This window comes from Lissotriton vulgaris, chromosome 4_1 (assembly GCF_964263255.1).
Source record: "Lissotriton vulgaris chromosome 4_1, aLisVul1.2, whole genome shotgun sequence".
NCBI lineage: Eukaryota > Metazoa > Chordata > Amphibia > Caudata > Salamandridae > Lissotriton > Lissotriton vulgaris.
Genome location: NC_141691.1, coordinates 1,200,119,070 through 1,200,130,171, shown reverse-complemented (window position 1 = coordinate 1,200,130,171; position 11,102 = coordinate 1,200,119,070). Strand labels below are relative to the sequence as shown.

Genomic DNA, 11,102 nt, shown 5'->3' with positions numbered 1-11,102 from the left:
ACTTATTGTGGTAAGTGGTTCTTCAGAGTTGCGTAAGGTCTTGAGCTGATTAACCTGGTAGTGGATTACTTTTTACTCTATGACAGGTACCAAAGGTTCAGTCGAACTGAGTGGGGATCTAGATCTATAGCAATCAGATAAGTGATCAAAAATCTCGCCATATCAGTTGGTAGCAGTGTAGGATGGTTGCCTTCTAGAGGAAGGTGATCTAGACTAGGTTAAGATTACTCCGAGGCCCCTAGAGATAGAGCGATGAGCAGCAGAAGAATCGCCTACCGAAGAAGGTGCTGACCGCGAGAGAAAAAAGCAGCAGAGTCGGTCAAGAGTGAGTATAATAAGGGTCATGCGTTGTCAGATTGCGGTGTTTTGTGTTGTATTTGTGTTGTAATGTCATGCGGAGTTGAATGCATGTAGTGTGATTGAGGCAGGGTTGTGAGCACGCGCAACCTGGTAAAAATCTTAAGTTCAGGGAAGAGCTTAAGTGGTTCGGGTGTATCGGACATCCAGAGTAATTGTCGACCATTGTAAAGGGGGTCATGAGGTACCATTGATCGCCCGCAGGACCGAAATAGGGGGAACGCAAGAGTGAGTGTATGGGTAACGGACGCTGGTCGGAAGTTACCGTGTGTAAGTAACCTATCAGCTAAGACGACTGTCTGGACGTTCGCGGAAAGACATTTCGTCAGTTAAGGTGACAATTACAGTTAGACTGTGGGCGTACCGTCAAGGAAAGTGATCGCTTGGTCGGAAGTAATCATTTTTCAGGGTATGAATGGGACGCATGCATGACCGGGAGACGAGCTGAGAAAGGAGGGGAACTGCTGCGAAGGGAGACGAGTGACGTCAGAGAGAACCGTGCTGTGATGGGCCGGTTGGTGTAAAGCCGCGCTGTGATAGGCTGGTTGACGCGAACCGCTCTGCGATAGGCCGGTTGGTGTGAAGCCGCGCTGGGATAGGTCGGTTAGCGAGAACCGCGCTGGGATTGGTAGATTGTCATCAGGAAGTAAACGAACGCAGGGAATTAGGGAAAATTGTAAGATTTTGAACATGAAGTGTTTTAAATGCTTGAGAGCGATCTTTAAGAGGGAAAGGAGAGAATCTTATTACGGGGAAGAGGCCCCGCCAGAGGGTACACCAGCTCAATATATGGCTACGAATGTTGGGTTGCATACTATACTGTGGCTTAGCACTTGGAGTAAGATTACAGAAGGGAACGAAGAACTGACTTTTCCAAAATATGGAACGTTTAGATGAGAAGTGTTGCACCAGCTAAAATCCATTATGTCTTCATCGAGACCTCTGCCTAGACCAACACAGTTTGAAGCCCTTAATGCGTGGATTAGGGCGGCGCATGACAGGAATCAGAACAGGCGTCAAGAAAGAGTGAGACGATCGGTAAGAGCAGTGCAAGACGCCAAATGGGATGAGGAAGCCAAGAAATGGAGAGTGCAGACTATTGAAGTAGATAAGTTGTACCCAGTGATAGAGGTTACAGGAGACAAGAGAACACCAGAGGAGGATGATGAGAGCGAGACAGAGGATAGCCTGATAAATAGGTTGTTGATAGATAGACCGCCTCCGTACAATAGAGGAATGGAAGGTACCGAGCTCCCAAGGGAAGATAGGGTTGGCATAGGGGAGTATAGACCACTCCCTATAACGGATTGGGAACCCACCAAAGGTGAGGAAACACCTCAACCTAGTCCAGTACAGAGAGTAGTCGGACGGTTTGTGGTACAGAAGGTGCCAGAAACGGAGCGTGCTGAGTCTTACCAATTGCCAGATGCTCTTCAAGTACCCGTTACCATAGGTCCTATAGTATCGATTTATAACCCAGAGAAAGTACGAGAGGAGGAACAGGTACGGCTAGACAGAGAAAGAGCAGAAATGGAAAGAAGGAACAACATGACAAATGCCCAGAGACAGTTGCCAGGACCAAGAGAATGGAGCACCCCATTAAATTCAACAGTGGATCCCATAACAGATCAGGTGGGTCAGAGAGGACCAATGGATCTGAGAGGACCACGGCCGAAATCCTTTAGGGAGTTGAGGGCTGACTTGAGGGAGTGGGATGCTGCCACAAGAACACAGAGTAACAGGTCAGGAGCGGAAGCTGAATGGGGAAGTCGAGGCGATGGGACACTGTCTCACTGTGGGGCTAGCGAAAGCGGTCAGGAGTGTGATGGTAAGAGTCAGGAGAGTAGAAGAGCTACACGTCATATCCACAGTGGAAGTAGGCAGGAGCAAGAAGGTAGAAGTATAGAGTGTGGAAGGGCGTCTCGTCTCATTCACAGTGAGGGAGACCGAAGGACGCAAGAGTACAGGGATAGCTTTAAGTGCACTCACCATACACCTGGTGATAACGTACAGCATTGGAATCGCGGGAACGTGGGGAGCCACGAGGTGCCTCGCCATGCGTCAAGCGATCATGGGCAGGAGCGGGATCGCGGGAACATGGGGAGTTGCGAAGGGTCTTACCATGTGTTGAGCGATAATAGACAGCAGGGGAATTGCGAAAGTATGGGGAATAGAGCAGTGTTTCACCATACACCAAGAGGGGATGGAACTGCATGGGACCTGGAGAGATGGGAGCATGGGAGGACTCCCCATAACATGCCTGAGACCAGACTTAGGACTCAGAGCTGTGATGGGAGAGACGTAGAGGGGCTCTCGTCTCTCCCAAGCTCTTAAGCTGTGATAAAGGCAAGAAGGCTCGATGTGACCAGTTTAAAATCTGACCTGGACGAGATAATAGATGGTACATTGCCTTTTGAAAGGATTGACATGTACGAGCAAGATGAGGTGCTGTTTATAGCAAAGGGCATTACTCGGAAGGCGAGAGCAATTCACGAGAAATTATCTGAACTGGCAGACAAGTATATGGTAGACTTGTCGAGAACAAAGGCATTACAGGGTAACCATAGGTTGCATTATTCAGATCAGGACCTTGATGAGAGGAGGACAATTGGATTAAAAACACACATAAGGGAACTGATCACAGGAATAAGGACATGGAGAGATCTGGATAAATGGGAAGAAACGTGGTCCAAGAAAGGGACTGTCAGGCAGAGCTCGATTGTGATGTCCCCGGAGGGAGGGCCACTGCGGATGGAGGCATACCCTTTACGAGAAATTGCGAATGGGAGTTATGTACGCGTGCCCTGGAGTAGGGGAGATTTAGCTGCATTTACCAATTCATTTCCTAAGTTAAGAGAACATCCCGTGGAGTGGTACAAACAGGTAGAGAGATTCGTGAAAATCTCGAAGGTACTGTGGATTGATTTGAACACCCTATTTGATATTGTGGTCCCAGGAGACTTGTGGACAGCATGCAAAGTTAGTGTCGAATGGCCCACAGCAGAACCAGAAAGAAATGCTAACACTAATGGACCGTCAGAAAGAGTAATGGAAAAATATGAAAGGGTGATGACATGGCTGAAAGAGAAGGTGCCACCGCAGGATATAGATTGGGTGGAAATAGACCGAACTAGACAGGAACCCAAGGAGACAGTCCATGAATTTTATGAGCGATTGCTGAAAACGTTCAAACAATACAGTGGGCTAGATGTAATGGATCCCAAAGACATAGGACAGTTTGTATCGAAATTTGTGTTGGGATTGAGACCTGATATTTGTTTGATGATTCAGCAACATTTAATTTGCTGGCAAAACAAACCATTAGATGAAGTTTTGAGATACGCAAGGTATTGCAGTGATGAAATAGATTCCAAAGCAAAGAAACTTAAGGAGAAATTGATGATGGTCCAGATGCAGTCGGCTGGAAAGGGTGGACAGCAGCAACAGGGAACAGGGACAATGGGAAGGAGATCAAATAATCAGAATAGGGACAACGAGGAAAATCCAAGACCTAGAGTAGACCTTGCCACCTTGAAAAGGACGACAAAGTGTCACCAGTGTCACCAGATGGGACATTGGAAACGCGAGTGTCCCTATAATCCTGAAAACGGAGAACTGGAAGTAGAGGAGGAAGAAGTTCAGACCATTCCAGTAAAGGGGGTGACAGTACCTAAGGGTAAGGTGATCAAAGGGGGGACATTGGCTCCTCGAGCCCAGTTCCCTCAACCACCAAAGATTGCGACAGGAGGAAAGATCTATAGACAAATGCCTCTTTTAGTAGGAGGAGAAGAGTGTTACTACGTTGATCCACTAACTGGACAGCGAGTGAGTAGAGAGGAGGACTGTACCCTCGGGGCAGTTCTAGAGGTGGACCAACAAGGACCGTTTGTTGAGGCTGAAGTGGCAGGATGTCCTACGACATTCTTGGTAGATACTGGGGCTACTCGATCGACTTTGAGATCAGCAGTGGTTCCGGACCTGCCAATGTCGGGGGAAACCATCCAAGTGGTAGGAGTCGCAAATAGGAGAATGACTAACCCTTTGACGGAACCAGTGCTAGTGAGAATAGGGAAATACAGCGATGAACATCAGTTTGTAGTATGCGATTCTAGCCCTGTGTGTCTGTTAGGAAGAGACTTATTGTGCAAGCTAAATTGCACAATATATTGCACGCCTCAGGGAGTAGAGGTACAGACTAACGACGATGATGCCACCTTTAAGGTTGCAAATTCAAAAATATGCGTAGAATTGTATCCTACCCTGACGGTGGAAGAGCTCCCTTGGGACCTAAGGGATACTGTGTCATCAGAGGTATGGGATTTCACTGGGGAAGAGATAGGATTGATTAAAGGAGTAGAACCAGTGAAAATCATGATAAAACCAAATGTTGAATATCCAAGAACGCCTCAATATAAATTGACCCCGGAGACGATTGCAGGAATAAAGCCCGTGATCGACTCCAAGCAGGGAATACTGAAGGAAATCGTGGGTAGTCCATGTAACTCCCCGATTATGGGTTTGCAGAAACCTAGTGGGAAATTCAGAATAGTTCAGGATCTCTGAAAGATTAATAACATAGTTGTTTCATGTTGTCCAGTGGTACCAAATCCATCAGTGATATTGTTTCAGATACCATTCCAAGCTGAGTGGTTCACAGTTATAGACCTTTGCCAGGCCTTCTTCTCAATTCCATTAGATGAGGAGAGCCAGTTTCTTTTCGCATTTAAGCTGGAAAATCGCGTCTTAACATGGTGTCGTATCCCACAGGGGTATACGGAAAGCCCATCGATTTTTAACCAGCTGCTGAAGAAAAATCTTGAAAGTCTAATACTGCCACAGAACTCGGTTCTAGTTCAGTACATAGACGACCTACTTGTTGCGTCAGAAACAGAGGAAGCTTGTAAGATAGACACCATCACCTTGCTGAACCATTTGGCTGAAAATGGACACAAGGTGTCTCCGAGCAAATTACAGTACTGTCTGACAGAAGTACAGTATTTGGGTCACCGAATTGAAAAAGGGAAACGGAAGGTGTCACCAGACAGGATAGAGGCGATCATGAAAATGAATTCGCCCACGACACAAAGAGAGGTCAGGATGTTCCTAGGAATGGTTGGTTATTGCCGACAGTGGATAGCTAACTTTTCCCTGAAAGCAAAGCCCTTACAAAAACTGACGCACAAGGAGGTGAGTGATCCGGTACCATGGGACAAGGATTGTTTGATGTCATTCCTACAGCTGAGAGAGGACTTGTGTCGTGCTCCAGCTTTGGGAATGCCAGACTACGAAAAACCATTTTTACTTTACTGTTGCAAGAGAGAACGTTGTGCTTTGTCAGTTCTGGCACAAATTTATGGAAATGCCCGTAGACCAGTTGCATACTTCTCGGCTACCTTAGACCCAGTAGCCGCAGCGTTGCCCGGATGTCTCAAATCCGTTGCTGCAACGGGTGTCAGCATTGAGAGGTGTAAAAGTATTGTAATGGGACACCAATTAGTGGTGTATGTACCTCATTCTGTGGAACTGTTAATGACCAGGACCAAGACACATCACTTGACCAATAATAGGCTCAAGCGCTACGAGCAAGTTATTCTTGCTGCGGAGAACGTGACCCTTAAGAGGTGCTCTGTTTTGAATCCTGCTACTTTGATGCCACTCCCTAATGATATAGAAGACGAGGAATGTGAAGATCATGATTGCCTTGATGTGACTGAACTATGCACCAAGCCAAGACCGTTGACCGACCCTGATGAAATTTTCTTTGTTTATGGCTCATGTGTAAGAGACAATACTGGTCAGTTGAGAGCAGCTTATGCTGTTTACACCATTACTGGAGTTGTGGAAGCCGCTTGCCTGGAAGGAGTACACTCCGCTCAGGTAGCTGAAATCATTGCATTGACACGTGCCTGTTTAGCGGGTAGCAAAATTCGAGTCACCATTTATACAGATAGCCAATATGGTTTCGGGGTAGTTCATTACTATGGGCAATTGTGGTCTCAGAGAGGTTACATGACCTCCTCAGGTTCACCTATTCGAAATGGGGAATTTGTGCGACTATTGTTAGAAGCGTTACAAGGTCCGGCAGCAATTGCCGTTGTCAAATGCGTAGCTCATACAAAAAATACAGATTTTGTGTCCCAAGGAAACAGGTACGCAGATGAGGTTGCTCGCTACTGCACAGAGCAAGGATACTCTTTCACGGAAGTGGAAGTGGGTGGGACACAGGAAAAGACAGAATTGAACATGATGCTAGAAACAGTTGATACTTGGGATGATCTAAAAGGTATGCAAGAGAACGCATCAGATTTTAAGAAAAAGACATGGGAAATTTCAGGTTGTGTAAAAAGTGAAATGGATTTGTGGATTTCAGCAGATGGAAGGGCAGTGTTACCAAATGAATTAGTGAGTCCAATGGCACGTCAGATACACGGTCCAGTACATTTAGGAAGAGATGCCATGTTGCGGGTATTTAGGCAGACTTGGTATAACCCCAAGTTTAGAGTAGCCGCAGAAGCAGTGTGTCAGAGGTGTGTAACATGTCAGCAATTGAACGTAGGGAAAAGGACACCAGTTACATTGAGTCACATTGGGAGGTCTGGTGGGCCTTTCAACCGGATGCAATTAGACTTTATTGAGATGCCAAAATGCAACCGTCTCAGGTATGTTCTGGTGGTTGTATGTATATTTTCCAGATGGGTTGAGGCCTACCCTACACGCAGGTGTGACACCCTCACAGTAGCAAAGTTGTTGCTTAGAGAGTTAATACCACGCTTCGGGGTTCCGGCCTCTTTGGAATCAGATAGAGGAACACATTTCAACAGTGAAGTTGTGAAGATGGTTTGCTCTGCATTAAATATTGATCAGAAGTTGCACTGTAGCTATCGACCAGAGGCTTCGGGAATTGTGGAGCAGATTAATGGGACGATAAAGTCCCGAATTGCCAAAGTGTGTTTATCGACATCCTTAAGCTGGCCTGACGCCCTGCCATTGGTACTCATGAGTATACGTAGCACACCAGACAGGAGAACAGGTCTCTCCCCACATGAGGTTCTAATGGGGAGGGCAATGAGACTTCCATCTGTCCCAACTGCAGCTTTGTTGAATATCACAGATGATCTGATCCTGGATTATTGCAAGGGACTTTCTGATGTCATTCATTCTGTGTCTCTTCAGGTGCGGGCTGCTGAAATTCCATCTTCCAGAGACCTATGTCATGACCTGTGCCCTGGTGACTGGGTGGTGGTGAAGAAGCACGTCCGGAAGAACTGCCTGGATGTGCGCTGGAGAGGACCCTACCAAATAATCTTGACAACGAATACTGCTGTTAAGTGCGGAGGGCTGCCAAACTGGATACACGCCTCCCACACTCGAAGAGTTCCAGCACCCCTGGAAGAAACAGCTCCTCTCACAGATGAAAATCCAGCTGTGGACGAAGAATCAATAGAGGGGATCAGCCAAGCTGTGGGGGTGTCGGAGGAAGCTGGGAGCGTGTCAGATCAAGCGGAAGAAGGACAGGACGACAGCGAAACTGACGTTGCCACAGAAGGAGAAAGTTGCTGTGAATACGGCTCAGACACTGATCAAGCTGCAAGTGATCAAGAATCGAGTGTGAGGACAAGAAATAGGAGAACAAGGCATGGAGAAGCTAGTTGGCCTGAAAGGAAGAAGAGGCCGAGCTTGAAGCCAACTCCAGGAAGAACCCTTGCTCCTATATCCGAAGACTCAGATCTGGACGAAGGTGCACAGAATCAAGAAGAGGAGGGTCCAAGAAGATCAAGAAGGGTGCGCGTGCCCTGCAGAAGATACGCCACTCCTGAGTGGACCTACCTGGCAGCAGATGTCTTGTGCACGGAGATCCGGGAGGGTGAGGGAAGTGACAGTGACCAGTACTGACCCAATCATAACGTTGGAAGTGGCGTTGTTGGTACCTGGAGTTGAGGCTGAAGGGTTGCTGACACTCACTGTCCCCAATCCTCCTTATCTGAGCAGAATAAGAGAACTGGTTTTAAACAGAGTAGAATTTCCAACTTTTGGTTCAACGGTATCAACACTCGAGGAGATCATTCTTCGCTTAGAACTGTTAGAATACGTGATTAGAGCTGCTGGAACACACATGATCGTAGATACATAAGGACTTTGTAAATAAACAAGATTGAGAAGATAACCTAGCGCCAAGTGGAAGAAGAAGAAATTTAGGAACTCTTCCATTTAGTGGATGGAGAAGGGCTAGGGTTGTCTGTTGCTATAATTCAAAAGACTGATTTTGCAAGAAGGATTGTCAGCTTCCAGGTGTGGTTCGAAAAGACCGAATAATCAAAGCAAATATTGTCTAAGGAGCAAAGAAAAGAGACTTTGTGTTACAGCAGAAATTTTTTTAGAACTACACTGTTTTGAGATCATGGAGGCCGGCAACCCGAACCACAAAGCAAAATGCATAGTAGGCACACTTTTAGCAGGAGTAATTTTTCTTATAGTTTTAGTAGTTACTGTATCATATATAGTGGGACATGAAAATGAAGTGAAGGCAACAAATGAAGCAACGGTTGTAGTAACCCTGAAACCTACTACTGCTGGTAAAAAGGGGGGCAACACAGAGAAGGATAAAGCTTTACTAGCAGCAGAATCTCGTAGGTTGCATGTAGATGAATCACAGGGAAACTTCAAGTCAAACGCATATGCTAAATTGCTGTATGAATACATTGATGCCATGGATGCAAAAGACTGTTATGTCTGCATGCAATTGCCAGCCTCTGTAGACAAAGGTATTAGGTATCATCATCTTCCATTGACTTATGGAATTACATGTAGTTTGTTGCTTAGTATATTTTATGAACGCGATAGCTTTGAGTATTATTTTTCAAACTTTGACGCTGTTTTACCAGAAGTCCCGGCTTACAAGCATATGAATAGATGGGACTATTACAAGAGTGAGGATCGATTAAGGAAATTTTTCATTCCTTGGAAAACGTTAGATACTTCATATGCCCGAAGAAATAATTTGACCTGCAAAGTGTCAGAAATTGAGAAAAAGTTTATAGGGCAGGTGGATGATCGATACAGGAGGCAGAAGATTCTAAAAGCTTCAGGCCAATGGAAAACAGATTGGACCGAGGAGGAAAAGTCACATAAGAGGAAGGGTAGTAATGGTCCAATAGCTTTAGATCGAGAGCAAAGAGGGAAGCTATGTATATACAGGGGTAAAACCTACTATGAAAATGTGTTCGTGGGAGAAGTGAGTTGTGAACATGCTTTCCAAATAGAATATTATACAAAGGATTTCTTGAAAGGAATGCAGGTGATCCCGAATGTATATTTTGTCTGTGGAAGAAATGCATACGTGAAACTACCGGATAATTGGTATGGATCATGTTATTTAGCAATTGTCTTCCCCAAAATATATCATGCTAAGGATCTAGAAATCATAGAGGGAAGAATGCAGGCCAGAGGGAGAAGGGATGTAAGCAATGATGAGGTAGTTGGAGACGTATTTGGTGCTATGTTCCCTCTTCTAGGGTTAATACTGAATGATGTCAAGATCAGGAGATTGGCAACAGTTGTAGATAGATTATCTGCCAGTACTGCTAGATCATTAATGCTGGTGGAGGGAGAGATGCAGTCGATAAGGGCAATGGTTCTCCAGAACTGACTTGCTCTAGACGTTCTGTTAGCCAAAGAGGGCGGAGTCTGTAAGGCTTTGAAGGTCCAGGAATGTTGCACTTACATTCCAGACAATTCAAAACCTCTTGAGAAGTATATACAGAATATCACTGAAATTCATCAAGAAATCGAAGACCTGACAAAGGTGAATGTGTGGGAAAAAGTGGGTCATGGAATGGGTAAAGTTGGAGGTTGGTTTGCCAATCTAGGGAAGAGTTTAATTTGGTACATACTGAAACCTATCATCATAATAGTGATTTGCGTAATCACACTGTGGGGAATAGTGAGGCTGTATCAATGGTATAGGTCAAATAGGTTGCAAAGATCCATTAGAGAGCAGGAGCAGAGGTTAGCTGCGATGCAGGATAACCAGTACAGGAGTCTGAGGGCTCTAGAAATGATAAAGCGAGGGAGTGTTGCAACGAGTTCTGTTTGACTCAATTCATTCCTTCAGGGATGGTGTTGTGATGGTGATGACCTCTAAAGGTCATCAAAGGGGGGAACTGAGAGAGCGCAATTTGAGTAAAATGTAGTAGTGCACCATATTTACAAGCACGTTGCACGAGCTTAGTTAAAGGAACATAAGAGTGTTGAATATATAGAGTGCATACACTTATGAGTGTTTAATTAATATAGCATGCATATATCAAGTGTGAGAAGCTAATGTAGTAATGTTTAGAAATGTTAGAATGTTATTAGATTCCATGTTATGTGACTGTTGCAGAAGAGAATGTAATGCTGCCAAACGTAGAAATGTGTAGGCCTCATGGCAGTTCACTGAGAAAGAAAACGTGCCTTTACATTTTCACATAAGATGGATTACTATTGTTATAATTCAAAGTATTATTGATCATAGATTGAAAATATATGTTTATAGAAGTGTTTCCTATAATCAGTGTGTAATAAGTTATAATACTGTTTTAAGCTAAAAAATAAAGGTTGATAGAGTGCACAGGCCTGTTTCATGTAATCCTAGTAGGCCTGGAGAGATAAAGTCGTTTCTTTTGATCTGCATGTGCTAGTTAAAATCAGGTCGTGTTAAGCATAAATTGTGGACCATGCTCGAAGTTTTACGACTTGTGAGATAA

At 45.0% G+C, this 11,102-nt stretch overlaps 1 pseudogene; it reads left to right on the top strand.

The window, feature by feature from the left end:
* Positions 1 to 8,755: 8,755 nt before the first annotated feature.
* Positions 8,756 to 10,450, top strand: LOC147723038 (uncharacterized; annotated as a pseudogene).
* Positions 10,451 to 11,102: the final 652 nt, after the last annotated feature.